The sequence below is a fragment of the Astyanax mexicanus genome, chromosome 14, assembly GCF_023375975.1.
Source record: "Astyanax mexicanus isolate ESR-SI-001 chromosome 14, AstMex3_surface, whole genome shotgun sequence".
In the NCBI taxonomy this organism is placed as follows: Eukaryota; Metazoa; Chordata; class Actinopteri; order Characiformes; family Acestrorhamphidae; genus Astyanax; species Astyanax mexicanus.
In genome coordinates this window covers 797,927-811,964 of record NC_064421.1, presented here as the reverse complement: position 1 = coordinate 811,964, position 14,038 = coordinate 797,927, and the positions used below count along the sequence as shown (strand labels likewise).

At 33.6% G+C, this 14,038-nt stretch overlaps 1 long non-coding RNA gene across 1 annotated transcript; it reads right to left on the bottom strand.

The window, feature by feature from the left end:
- Positions 1–4,490: 4,490 nt before the first annotated feature.
- Positions 4,491–12,176, bottom strand: LOC111190961 (uncharacterized). The gene is made up of 3 exons (XR_002649276.2): positions 12,035–12,176; positions 9,561–9,704; positions 4,491–5,613 (listed from the first exon to the last, which is right to left on the bottom strand). It is a non-coding gene; the product is annotated as an uncharacterized LOC111190961 (long non-coding RNA).
- Positions 12,177–14,038: the final 1,862 nt, after the last annotated feature.

Sequence of the window (14,038 nt, the reverse complement as noted above, 5' to 3'; positions counted from 1 at the left end):
GCATGAAGAACTCATCCAGGAGATCCATAAAAAAGAATCAAGAACAACTAAAGAACTTAAAGAACTGCAGGATCTCACTCGCCTCAGTTAAGATCAGTGTTAATGATTCAATAATAAGAAAGAGACTGGGTGAAAATGGTCTCAATGGGAGAGTTCCAAGATAAAAAAACAAAGTATGGAAAAAACAACTTTCACACAGTAATAGGTTGGTTTTAACATAAAATACATAAAAAAAATAATAAATAACAACATACAATACTATTTTGTAAGTTTGCATTAATGTTGCATGTGTCATACAGCTTCTTCAGAGGTTTGGGGGGGGGGTGTAAAGTACAAACACATATAATATATAAGGAATATAATAAAAATGTAATGTAAAGCTAAAACAAAACAATAAAGGTAAAAATGTTTAAAATCTGCAAAAATCAGCTAAAATACAAAATTGATGCACAAATGCGTACAAATAAATGTATAAATACTGAACATAAAAAACAATACATTTCTGAACAGTAGGTACTGCATATATAATCCAATCATTTTATACATAACTGATTTATATACATATAAAAATGCTAAATATAAAGACACTTAATATATCTTAAAATAAGCAAATGTAGTAATAATAAGATTTTATGCAAAATTATGCAAACAAAAACACAAAAAATACAAATAAATAACAAAATAAGAAACTAAAATAGTTTTTCTTTTTACACACATATAATAGAAATAAATGTAAATATATTTAGGAGATGCAAAACTAAGAAAAATGTATGAATAGTGAATACAAAATAAATGCATTAACAATACATTTCTGAACACTATTTGTATATGTACAAAGCATATAATGCATATGATACAAACAAATGTGGAAATGTTTAAGGTAAAATAAACAAAATAAATCATATTACAAAATGCAGGCACTACTTACTGTACATCGTCATCGATTAACAAAATACATACATATATATATATACAGCTCTGGAAAAAAATAGGAGAATAAGAGAGCCCTTAAAAATGATGGGTTTCTTTGATTTTAGCAAATTAAAAACCTCTGGAATATAATCAAGAGGAAGATGGATGATCACAAACCATCAAACCACCAAACTGAACTGCTTGAATTTTTACACCAGGAGTAAAGCAGCATAAAGTTATCCAAAAGCAGTGTGTAAGACTGGTGGAGGAGAACATGATGCCAAGATGCATGAAAAAAAACTGTGATTAAAAACCAACCAGGGTTATTCCACCAAATATTGATTATTTCTGAACTCTTAAAACTTTATGAATATGAACTTTATGAATTTGTTTTCTTTGCATCTTTTTTGTTATTTCAGCCATTTCTCATTTTCTGCAAATAAATGCTGTATACATACATATACCTATAAATAGCAAAATCAGAGAAACTGATTGAAAAACGAAGTGCTCTATATATATATATATATATTCAGAGATTATTTTTTTTTAAGATTGGTTTAATGTGTCAAACTAAGCATAAAAAATTTAAATTACAAAATGCATGCAGTTTTTTTGCACACTAGTAAAATGTGCAAAACTAAGCAAAACAAAAAATGTAAATTTAAACAAAACGTGTGTAAACGTGTGCACAGCACAGGGAATAAAGTGCTTACCTATCACAGACACATGAAGCATATGATTTGTTATAATAAGCATAAACAAAAAGCAGAAGTGGTGCGGTGTTTCCCAGCGCAGTTCTGAAGTTAAAGATCAAAGCAGAGGAGTTATCTGTTCACCCATCTACCAGAGCAGCCGCCGGGCCGCCGGGCCGGGTGCTGATGAGCGGGAACAGTGCTGCATCATTCCTGTACTGCTCCCCGGCTCTGCGGCCCGTTATCTGCTGATCGCTCTCAGAGATGCTCTCGATAGATCGGGCCGCTGATACGGGCCGGGGGACGCCCGGAACCGGTGAGCCAGCAGCCCACGGCCTACTTCCTCCACCCACACAGAGACCCGATTCGACTCGGCCCGACTCAGAGCTCTGCCCTGAGAACGAACCGGCCCTGATCCACCAGGATCCGCTATAATCTCATCACTGTACGAGATTCGCTCGAAATTATTCAACCCCCTCTGAAGTACAGTGTTTAAACAAGTTTAACATTGAATTTTGATCCTCTCCTGTTCACAATCAGATCAAATAAGGACTTCAATGGTACCTAAAGTACAATAATTGTTTCTAATAATAATAATAATAATAATAATAATAATAATAAACTAATAATTGATATAGCACCTTCCATGCATAAAAATGCAGCTCAAAGTGCTTTACATAGAGAGAAAGAGAGTGAGAAATAGCACACAAGCAATCAAGACATTTTTAAGAATGTCTAATAAAATGAACACTAACAAAATATAATATTTAAAAAATAAATTAATGAAAATTATGACAGAATAATAATCAAACAAGACAATCAAAACCAGACAGATAAAAATAAGATCTAATTAAAAAGCTCATTAAAATATGATCTTCTTAAAAGCTAGAAAAATAAGAATAAGATCTAATTAAAAGCTAAGGTAAAAATATATGTTTTTAGCTTTTTCTTAAAAATAGTAACAAATGTTGCTTGACGAATATTTATCGGTAGTGTGTTCCAGATTTTTGGTGCATAAAAACAGAAAGCTGCTTCTCCACTCTCTTTGAGTTTCATTCGGATGAAATGGCTGCAATGACAAAAAAGACGCAGAGCTTTCAGACCTCAAATAACGAAGAAAATAAAAAACAAGTTCATATTCATAAAGTTTTAAGAGTTCAGAAATAATCAATATTTGGTGGAATAACTCTGGTTTTTAATCACAGTTTTTTTTTATGCATCTTGGCATCATGTTCTCCTCCACCAGTCTTACACACTGCTTTTGGATAACTTTATGCTGCTTTACTCCTGGTGCAGAAATTCAAGCAGTTCAGTTTGGTGGTTTGATGGTTTGTGATCATCCATCTTCCTCTTGATTATATTCCAGAGGTTTTTAATTTGGTAAAATTAAAGAAACTCATCATTTTTAAAGTTCTCTCTTATTTTTTCTGTATATATATTTAATACATATCTCTGGCTGGATACATTACAAACATTACAGTAACCCATATATACACACACTTCCATGTATGGCCAACCACCACATACACTCTGCATGCAGTGTGAGGTCACAATGCACAGTGTGTGTGTGTGTGTGTGTGTGTGTGTGATGTGGTGGAATGCTGGTATCCTCTGTAGGGTTTTTCACTCTGACTGCAGCTCTTCACTCGTCGGAACAGAATCAGCACTTCTCTGCCCTCATTTCACAGCCAAACACACCAACACACTGCGTACACGACACAATCAGTGTGTGTGTGTGTGTGCGTGCCTGTGTGTGTGTGTGTGTGTGTGCAAGCAAGCTGCTAACCTCTGAATACCCTCAGAGTGAGGAGTGGAATTTACACTTTAAAAAACATTTAACAAACAAAGCTTAAGCACTAAAATAAAATAAAAATATAAATAAATCAAATTAAAAATAGAAACTGGATGCAGTAAATGCTGCACTATGCAAAATGCTACAATGTAGATGCAATACTATACTGCATGCATAAGAAAGATACATGCTGACAACTTGCATGGAGATGTGGATTTCATTTTCCAGCAGGACTTCTGCCCACACTACTAAAATGACCAATTATACCAATTATATACCAAGTATATAATATTCTATATTTTGGTTTTTCATTGTCTGTAAGCCATAATCAACAACAATAAAATAAAAAAAACGCTAAAAATAATATATGCGTTTCACATTTTTAACTAAATTGCTAAAATAAAACAACTTTTCAATGATATTCTTATTTTTTTTAGATGCACTAGTGCATATATAAACTGTATACGCTGCAGGGGGTCGTGTTTGTGTATTAAGCTCTATGGAAGCAGCGAAACAGAAATAATGAGTCATGCTGAATTCGATGTTGTGCCCATATTAGGACTTCCTGGTCTGAACTGCTATCAGATCTCAGTCACACTGTATGACTACAGAAAGTGGTGCTCACACAACAGAGCTATAGTGTAATTGTTTCACTAATCTGATTCACTACTGATATTTTTCATGCATTTTCAACAGATAAGAATAGAGACACCAACTGACTCACTAACTGCTCTATAATGATAACAGTGATAGCTAAAGCTGTGCCCATGACAATTAAATGTAATTAAGTGTTTATGAGCTCAGTAAAATAAAAAAATTACTAAAGAAATTAGTATTTGTATTTCACTATGTTCATTAAAAATTAACCAGATCTCTCCTTATGCTAAATTCAAAAATATAAAATTGGGTATAAAACTTAATATTTTTTTTCCATTCAATATAGTGAAGAAATGGGTTTTCATACATTTTTTAAATTATGTAGTTTCTCATTTCAGCCTTTCGCAAACAGAATTTTAAGAAAAATGAAAAATGAAATCATATTTGTCCAAGTTTGTTTCTTGTAACATAAATCTGATGGTATAATCCAACTTGCAAAATGAAAAAATGCAAAAATCTAAAAATAAAGAAAACATTAATTTTTCATTTTCCTGAAATTCCATTTGTGATGGGCAGAAATAAAAAAAAGAAAAATGGATGAAAAAAGATAAAAAGCGGATGATAAAAAATGAAATAATGAGTTTTTACATCCAATTTTCTATTTTTGCATTTCGCCTATTGCGGTCAGTACATTTGGGTAAATTATTCTGGACATATATGTAGACATGACCCGAGCTTTGTTTGGAGAAGTAAAAGTGAGACTTTCAACCCAGTGAACACTGAACAAACTGTTAAACATGGTGGTGGGAGCATCACAGCATCACACATTATTACTTATCATTGCAAGAACTACTCAACTAAGTAAAGAAAAAAAATACTTTAAATGGAGAAAAAGAATTTCAAGAACTTTGAAAGTATCCTTAAGTGCAGTCAAAAACATTATAATGATGAAACCGGTACTAATTAGGAAAGGAAGAGGGAGAGATCCAATATTACCAGCTCATCAGATAAGAGTATTTTTTCGGTTTGTTTAACACTTTTAACATGTTACTACATGATTCCTTATGCGTTTCTTCATAATCTGAAGTCAATTATTCATTTGCTATGGAGAAAAAATATATATATTGAATAAGAGTGTGTGCAAAACTCTTAACTTGTACTATATATTGTGTAATAGAGATGTATAATGTAAGATGTATAATCATTCTGCCCCACAGGAAAAAAGAGCTTGATGAAATAACCAAAAACCCGGTATTGTCATGTCCTTTATCTCAGTGATGAGTGTATATAACCCAATAAACACATTATTATTATATAATATCTTATTCTGCAGGACCTGCCTCAGGGTTCTTTCCATAAATCAAAGCGTGTGGCCGTATTTCTGCCATATTTGGTGTATTCGGGCTGTTTGATGCAGTGTTTTTTGTGTAAGTCACCTTGGTATCATCACTTTCATCATGCCACTCATGAGCCAACATCCTACATCCTGGGCTTTATTCTCCTGTAGAGTAGTAATTCGAAAGTGGCGGTGAAATGCTGACGTTTGATGGCAGCGTGAGGCGGTTCTCTCTGTGGTCTTCTCCTGGCCTGTTTTTGGGTCACACAGAAAGCCCCTGGGTCCTTCAGAGAGAGAGAGAGAGAGAGAAAGAAAGAGAGAGAGAGAGAGAGAGAGAGAGAGAGAGAGAGAAAGAAAGAGAGAGAGAGAGAGAGAGAGAGAGAGAGAGAAAGAAAGAGAGAGAGAGAGAGAGAGAGAGAGAGAGAAAGAAAGAGAGAGAGAGAGAGAGAGAGAGAAAGAAGAGAGAGAGAGAGAGAGAGAGAGAGAGAGAGAGAGAGAGAGAGAGAGAAAGACAGAGAGTAACTCACAAATTCCTGGATGTTCAGAAACTGCTGTAATGTAGGTTAGTGGAAACAGTTGTAGATCCTCCATCAAAGAACCAGAAATCATGATTCAGAACCGCAGGAGTGGAGTAAAGCAGCGTGCAGAACAACATTTCGCAATATCTTAAGAATTCATATTATTATTGCATTATAATTAACAAAATTAATTACAGTCATTTTTTGGCAATACCACAACTCCATTCCTATTCATCAGTATAGTGTACTGAAAAAAATGATGAGGAAAATTTACGTAAAAAATGTATGCAACTTTCTGCATTTGCTTTTTTTTTTAAGTAAAATTAATTTTAGATAAATTTAAGTAACTTTAACTCAGTATCAAGGCTTAAATGTTACACAGAGTAAATATATACCGTATTTTTCGGACTATAAGGCGCACCGTATTATAAGACGCACTATCAAAGAACGCCTATTTTCTGCTATTTTTCCATACATAGGGCGCATCGCATTATAAGGCGCGTTAAGTGACACTAGAAAGGGTGCCTATATCAAAGTGAACAGGGGTGGCGCCATGTTTCCCTTCCCCCACCGGGGGTGGTCGCTTGCCGGTGGAGCGTCTCAGTATATATAAATCTAGCTCTTTCAAAGTCAAACGAGTGCTGGATATTAATCTACACAGATTCCTCTCCTGAAAACTGTTTATTTGGGTGAGTAACGTGCTTCAGTTTATTTACAGTAAGCTTAGATTTCCAGATGTCCACTAAGGCTTGCTGCACCAGCGTTAGCATAGCTATCCGCTAGCACGCTAGCTAGTCACCTAAACTAGTAAAGTTAACCCAAACTTAAACGACAGCGTTACACTGAGTAATCCTGCGTGTTCTGGTAAGACAGTGAGATATTAGCTAGCGATTCGTCCCCCGTAGCTTGTTTTAACACGGTAAACAAGCAGATTACAGGCTGATAAAACTCACCTCTGAGAGAGTTAGCGCTTAGCATCTAGCTAATGCTAGCCAGGCAAAGCAGCACAGACTTACAGGCCGATAACTCACCTCTGAACGGTGAACGCTTAGCGATTAGCATCTAACTCTAATAATACTGCTCCAGCAGTATTAAAAGTGCTAAATTTAGAAAATACTGATCTCTGAACAGTGAAAAAGCTAGCTAGCTAAGCGGTTAGCATCTAGCTAATGCTATTGCACGGAGTGTGTGTTTACTGCTCCTTACACCTGACGGGTAAAATTTAGATAATACTGATCTCTGAACAGTGAATAAGCTAGCTAAAGCTATTTGCTGCTCCAGCCTCGGAGCGGCACGGCTCTGGACTCTGTATAGCACTGAAACTCTGTATAACGCTGCACGGAGTGTGTGTTTACTGCTCCTTACAACCTGACGAGTAAAATTTAGATAATACTGATCTCTGAACAGTGAATAAGCTAGCTAGCTTAGCGGTTAGCATCTAGCTAATGCTATTGCTGCTCCAGCCTCGGAGCTGCACGGCTCTGGACTCTGTATAGCACTGAAACTCTCTATAACGCTGCACGGAGTGTGTGTTTACTGCTCCTTACAACCTGACGAGTAAAATTTAGATAATACTGATCTCTGAACAGTGAATAAGCTAGCTAGCTTAGCGGTTAGCATCTAGCTAATGCTATTGCTGCTCAGCCTCGGAGCTGCACGGCTCTGGACTCTGTATAGCACTGAAACTCTCTATAACGCTGCACCGAGTGTGTGTTTACTGCTCCTTACAACCTGACGAGTAAAATTTAGATAATACTGATCTCAGTGAATAAGCTAGCTAGCTTAGCGGTTAGCATCTAGCTAATGCTATTGCTGCTCAGCCTCGGAGCTGCACGGCTCTGGACTCTGTATAGCACTGAAACTCTCTATAACGCTGCACGGAGTGTGTGTTTACTGCTCCTTACAACCTGACGAGTAAAATCCATACAAAAGGCGCACCGTATTATAAGACGCACTGTCAATTTTTGTGAAAATTAAAAGTTTTTAAGTGCGCCTTATAGTCCGAAAAATACGGTAAACTAAACTTCAGTCAATCCTTTCTTTTGGTAAACTTCACTTCATTTATTTATTTATCTATGTATTTATTTATTTAAATATTTTTAGTTAAAACACACATATTACACTGTCTCAACACATGGATGGCATGTAATACATTCCTTTTAGTATACCATATATGTATATCTAATATTGTATAAATTAAGTAATTGTAATTAGGTAATATTGGATGCAGAAGTTAAGTAAAGTTTACTAAAAGAAAGGATTGATTCAGTAAAAATAAATGAAGTAAAGTTTACTAAAAGAAAGGATTGATTCAGTAAAAATAAATGAAGTAAAGTTTACTAAAGAAAGGATTGATTCAGTAAAAATAAATGAAGTAAAGTTTACTAAAAGAAAGGATTGATTCAGTAAAAATAAATGAAGTAAAGTTTACTAAAAGAAAGGATTGATTCAGTAAAAATAAATGAAGTAACGTTTACTAATCATAATTGTAATTTTAATAGAAAGTACAGAAATGTCAATATATAATGAATAAAATGATAAAATTGTCTCTTTTCTAAATTTCATTGTAAAATCAATATTTTCCTGAATACAAATCAATCAGTTCATGTTCTACAAACCTTTAGTTTCGCTATGTTTGTCTAGTTTTTACATCTTTGTTTTTAAACATGTATAATTTGGCTTCTCCAAGTGTTCTGTAGGAGATTTCAAACCCTCAATTTTTTATACAGAATGTAAATAACTTATTTTACTGCAGATAAAAAGGGTTTTGTATCACCTACACCTGATAGGTTAATCTACAATGTAGAAAATAAATTAAATAAAGAAATAAAGAAACATTAAATGAGAAGGTGTATCTAAACCTTTGACTGGCACTGTATATTTGGACATCGTCTCTTACCTTCTTATATAAATGATAATAAAGTAATATTCATAATGTGGTTTTGCGACGTGACGCTGCTTTACGTTATTTGAGGGTCACGCGTGGACACGCCGGTTTGCGACATGCTTCACGTTATTAAACTCATGAGAGCTGAACAATGGAGAAGCATTGTTCTTTTGAAAAAATTAGCTACTGCATCTACCTCATCTGTTTTTATTTGATACATATATATTTATATATTGCTGCACTAAAAGGTAGTAATTCTCATTTGTGAAAGTTCGGTTTAATGTCACTTTGAAATAAAGTTCGAAAAAAGTAAGCAATGATATTATTTTGTCATTTTTCAAAGAATAACTAAAAAACACACTTAAATGTGGAATATCACGATATATACATTGTTATCGTGATATAAAAAATTCCATATCGTGATATATGATTTTTCCCATATCGCTCAGCACTAAGGTTTGCTTTCAACCCAGAGAACACTGTAGGAACTGTTAAGCATGGTGGTGGGAGCATTATACTCTAGTGCTGTTGTGTTGCAGGGGAACTGCAGAAGAAGGACTACCTCATAGTTTTTCAGCAAAGTCTCAAACTATCAGTTAGATACTGAAACTTGGACACAGTTAAATGCTTTAACAGGACAATGGGCCTTATGTTTTGCACAGTTTTATAATGTGTAAAATACTGCAGACTTTTCTCGAGAATTATTTTAGGATAAACGTTATGAAGATTGGTCGGATCCCTATGGAAAATGCATGTAAAGTAAAGTAAAGTACTCAAAACCAACACATTTAATTTGAGTTTGTTCTGTTTTTTGTTTATGAAATACCTGGAAAATCAGAATTTCTGATGAGTTGTGAGGAACGTCAGTGACATCAGTGAATGGGAGGAGTGAGATATTCCATGGTGGAGAACACGGTTGCAGAACCGGTTCAGGCCGGGGGGAACCGGAAGAGCTGATGATGCAAACTTTCTGCAAGTGGATCAAACAAGGCCAACGTCATTATCAGAAAGCCACCCTGTCGCTCTACGCCCACCAGCTCACACTCTGAGTTAATAACGGGTCTAAAACTAGTCCTTCACCACAGGACCACAGAGATCTGAAATAACAGGACACGGCACACTTCTGCTCTGCGGTTCACAACCGTCACACTCTTACTGCAATTAGCCTGACCCGTCGGAAACACCAGGACACGAACTGACCCCAAATATCAGCATCGTACGAGTTACTGCTGAGAAAATCATTACATTCACTATTATTATTCATAATCATTTATGCAAGTTGGTGGGGATGGGGTGAAGGGTATGTGTTGAGTGTCCTAATGCATGTATCTATGTTTCTGAGGCTATGTACAATAAAAACGATCTATCTATCTATTAATTAAATTCAGATTATTCGCATATTTTTATTTTAAAACTGAATAATGGAGATTATTGTAAATATTTCCATATAGAAGCTGCCTGAGCATAAACCTGTAAAGGGAAATATTATATGTAGAAATGATTAATTTAATATTATCATAATTAGTGGAAAGGGTGATGCTCTATTTGTCAATACTGAACACAAAAGTATGTAATAAAGAATAAAGTAATTAGGGATGTACCAATGTAGGAATTTTGGGCTGATGCTAATAAGAGAGCACGTGAAAATGATGAGTTTCTTTGATTTTACCAAATTAAAAACCTCTGGAATATAATCAAGAGGAAGATGGATGATCACAAACCATCAAACCACCAAACTGAACTGCTTGAATTTTTACACCAGGAGTAAAGCAGCATAAAGTTATCCAAAAGCAGTGTGTAAGACTGGTGGAGGAGAACATGATGCCAAGATGCATGAAAAAAACTGTGATTAAAAACCATCAGGATTATTCCACCAAATATTGATTATTTCTGAACTCTTAAAACTTTATGAATATGAACTTGTTTTCTTTGTATTATTTGAGGTCTGAAAGTTCTGCATCTTTTTTGTTATTTCAGTCATTTCTCATTTTCTGTAAATAAATGCTCTAAATGACAATATTTTTATTTGGAATTTGGGAGAAATGTTGTCTGTAGTTTATAGAATAAAACAACAATGTTCATTTTACTCAAACATAAACCTATAAATAGCAAAATCAGAGAAACTGATTCAGAAACTGAAGTGCTGTATATATGCTGTATATATAACTATCATACAGAGAGACTACACACCCCAGTATAATAAATGTAGCCTAACATTTATATACCTTACATTTTCGCTTTCAGCCAGCTATAAAATTAAAGTTTCTCCTGAGAGTTTTCACATTTATTAAGATATATGGTTTTTATATAGGCTGTTCACAGTTTTAAACACTAAAGTATTCAGCATCGCCTGTTTTTTTTTCAACGTACAATAAATACCTAAGTACGTATCAGTTTTTCCATATAGAGTTGCAGTAAATATAAAAAAAACAAAAAAATTGACAATATATGATAATAAACCTCCACAAAATTATTTATTTAACACACAAAAAACAATCTAGCTGCTAACCGGCTAACACAACCCTGAGGGACTCACTGTCCACAAACTCGCAGTTCAGATATTCAGAATGAGTCTAAATTTTCAGCATATCTAGTCAAAAATGGTTTTAGTCTGAACATTTGTGATAATTTGTAGCCCAGAAAAAAGAAAATTGACTAAAAATAAAGCTGCTTTGCAAATGATAATGCTAATGCTAATGCAACTGAATGCTAAATCCAGTGGGATTTACCAGAGAATCTTGTTTTGTTAGCATCATGCTAACAGTACTGCATATTCACAATCATTATAGCATCAACTGGGACATTTTGAGCTTTTAAACACATGCAGGAAACATAAATTTTATTTATTTAAGTAAAATATATATTAACTAATTTAAAATCTGTCACTGGCTATCACTGGAAAAGCCTGTTAGCTTGTTTTAGTCTGTTTTAGCCTACTACCTTGTCGTTCCTGTTTTAGCATATTAGCCTGTTAGCCTCTTGTAGCTTGTATTTGACTGTTTTAGACAGTTTTAGCTTGTTTTATCCTGTTATATCCTGTTTTATCCTGTTTAAGCATATTAGCCTGTTATCCTGTTATAGCTTGTTTTAGACAGTTTTAGCCTGTTAGCTTGTTTTATTCTGTTTTAGACGGTTTTAGCTTGTTTTATTCTGTTTTAGACGGTTTTAGCTTGTTTTATCCTGTTTTAGACCGTTTTAGCTTGTTTTATCCTGTTTTAGACAGTTTTTGGTTTGTTTTATCCTATTTTAGAGAGTTTTTGGTTTGTTTTATCCTGTTTTAGATTATTATTTCCAGCTTACCGGTTCAGTCTGCACCAATGTTCTGTTTGTGTTGTAAAGAATAAAAACTGCAGCAATGTGCACTGTGTAATATAATCTAAAAACATATAGTCAATAAAAACACTACATATTAACATCTAAGATAGTGACTCACTTATTTTTGCCCCCTAAAATAAAAATTCTGTGGAAAAACTAGTTTAACTATAGAAATATGTCAGTAACTGAATTTAGCAATAAAGTAAGCAGTAACCTTTAATATCTTGGGACAACTGGTATATTATATGAATGTGATATTCTGGTTTGTTTAACACTTTTTATTTTCTAAATAATTCAGCATGTTTTAAAAAAGAAAACACACTGAATAAATAGAGGTGTGTCCAAACTTTTGACTGGTAGTGTAAATTTTTAAAATATTTTTAACATATACAGTATGACATGTTTAAAATTGGTCAAATAATATATATGTTATTAAATATACATGTAATATCTGTTTAAATTTTATGTTTAAAACAAGATGTATTGCAAGTAACACAACTGCATCTTTGTAAAATGTATATTTGCTAGTACTTAATTTTAAGACATGTTACATGTCTGTGTCTTATTTTTTCCACATATTTTAAAATATATTTGGTATATGTGCAAAAAATTACAGAATTAGAAATGCATTTTTGTGTGTGATATGTATTTTGAAATGAAATGTATTTATATATTTTTTTATTTAATACTAGATGATAGTAATGCTGAGCATGCTACAAATAAATATTTAATCTCTTGTCAGTTGGATGGAACAGGGTTCCCCGGGTTGACTGGCTGTGGTGAGAAATGTGGTGCACAGCATGGTGAACAGCAGCGTGGGCCGGTGATGATCACAGGAGTTACTGTAAGATACGCAAATACAATTGCAGTGGTATTTCACTACCAGCATTGTGCACAACTGTCATTATGACTGCAGAATTTTTGTTTTGTCGATTGAAAAATATATTTTTTATAAAACTAAACAGATAAATATTTATGTACACATTAATAACACAAATATATGTAAAACATATGTATGCAATATATACTAAAAAGTATGAAATTGGCAAAATTGTTTTAAATATTTTTTTTAAATAAATGTTTTAAATATGTACTGTTTGGTCCACAGAACTTACAGTAAATGGTGCAGAGAATACCAGATAGGAAAGAAATAGGGGTACACAAAATAAATACATAAGTAAACAAATACATACTTAAATAAGACGTTTTCAACTCTACCTCTTCACTACTTTACTTTAACTGATGCTCTCAAACACTTTATTAAGAGACAAGAAATTCAAGTAATTAACTCTTGATGAGTTCAGCACAGCTGTTAACTGAAAGCCTGAATTCCAGGTGACTCTACCACATAAAACTGACTGAGAAAACCCAGCAGAGATGTTCAAAACTGAAAAATCTAAAATATAAAACATATTTTGGTTTGTTTAATACTTGTATGGCTCTGGAAAAAATGAAGAGATCACTTCAGTTTCTGAATCAGTTTCTCTGATTTTGCTATTTATAGGTTTATATTTGAGTAAAATGAACATTGTTGTTTTATTCTATAAACTACAGACAACATTTCTCCCAAATTCCAAATAAAAATATTGTTATTTAGAGCATTTATTTATTTGGTGAACTAACCCTGGTTTTTAATCACAGTTTTTTTCATGCATCTTGGCATCATGTTCTCCTCCACCAGTCTTACACACTGCTTTTGGATAACTTTATGCTGCTTTACTCCTGGTGCAAAAATTCAAGCAGTTCAGTTTGTTGGTTTGATGGTTTGTGATCATCCATCTTCCTCTTGATTATATTCCAGAGGTTTTCAATTTGGTAAAATTAAAGAAACTTCTATTTTTAAGTGGTCCTTTTTTTCCCAGAGCTGTATTAATCTACAATATAGAACAATTTAAAATAATGAAAAAAAAAAAACACTGAATTTAGGGTGTGCCCAAACTTTTGACTGATATTGTATAGGTAAAATACATTTAGAAATAGTTTTACCAA